The following is a 1,500-nucleotide window of genomic DNA, read 5'->3' on the forward strand; positions in this document are numbered from 1 at the left end:
TAGCGCTTGTTTGTCATTTCTCCGATCATAAATGCAGACATGGTTTTATGTTCACGCGGTGCGATGCAACACAACGCGTAAAAAGACTCACATTTTGTAATTATGTCCCCACTGGATGCAACAAATGGCTCGTTTGTAATGGGTTTTATTGGTGTTGTCTCATCGCGCCGGGACACATAATCACAGTATGGTAAGGGGCGTAACATTTCCGTCACACGCTTGAGGTATTCGGCCAATCATAACGCACTGGATAGCTGGCCAATCAGAGCTTTTCAGACCGATGAGCTTTGTAAAAATCGAAAGGCGTTTCAGAAAGGCGGGGCATAGAGGAGCAACAATAATGTACATTATGTGGAAAATAATGTGTTTTTTAACCTTAAACCACATAAACACATTGCATTACACCAAATACACAACATAATGTTCTTTTTAGCAACGTCATATGACCCCTTTAAGTGTTTTTACTGCATACTACTATATGTTTATAAACAATCCTTAAAGAGTGTCCACAGTCAGGACAAACAAATCTATTAAGCAATACAAAGTCACCTCCCAAGTGACTTTGAACCATGATTTATTGTTTTGACTGGACTTTGAGGATGAGGAGTAAGTGGAATCTGGAGTTGTATAAATGCACGTCAATCTGGTCTCCAAAACAGCAGCAACATCACAGCAACGTCAACGTACAGAGACTCCTAAGAACAGACACTGGCTCGACATACTCAAGAGACACTCCAATACACAGTAGCTTTGCCCAGAGGAAGCCCAGAAAGAGACATGGACGAATGTCAATCCGGGGTTGTGTTTGTTCTTTGCTGCTCCTTGGATACTTAAAGTCTATCACTCGTCACTGGGTCTTTACAAAGTCAAAGAGAAGCGAACAACAAAGGTAAATGTACGGCACACACAAACTGACCTGCCTTAAAGCAAAATACGTAAACTCTTAAGTCAATAGGCAGCCATACTGAATGATTGGGTAATGTATAAACCTGTAGGTTGTAGTATGTAGGTCATTCTAGCACAGTCAGAATGGTCTAAAGACACTCACACACTGCTGCTGCTTGTATATGCACCTCAGGCAGAAGCTGTAAGATTACATAGACAGGTCAAACGAGGGTGAACTACAAGTCCATATACAGAGAACTATGAGCAAACATATGCAATATAATTGGTACCAGTGCCAGTTAAGTATGCATATGCTGTATAAAATGGTCATGATCCCTTATAATACATAATAATATATAATAATAATTATGATCAGTTGATTGTAAAAGTTTCAGTTTTTCATGTATTAAAAATGAAATATATGCTTTTTTTTTTTGTCTAAAAATAGTAAAAGATGAGTTTTCCTTTTCAATAATTTCTAATTCAATAATTCTTTTAATGATACAGAATTAAATATATACAGTGTGTGTATGTATATATATATATATATATATATATAGTGTATATATATATATACTGTATATATATATAGAGAGAGAGAGAGAGAGAGATGCT

Source organism: Sinocyclocheilus rhinocerous, unplaced genomic scaffold (genome assembly GCF_001515625.1).
Source record: "Sinocyclocheilus rhinocerous isolate Xijiao unplaced genomic scaffold, SAMN03320098_v1.1 scaffold450, whole genome shotgun sequence".
Lineage (NCBI taxonomy): Eukaryota > Metazoa > Chordata > Actinopteri > Cypriniformes > Cyprinidae > Sinocyclocheilus > Sinocyclocheilus rhinocerous.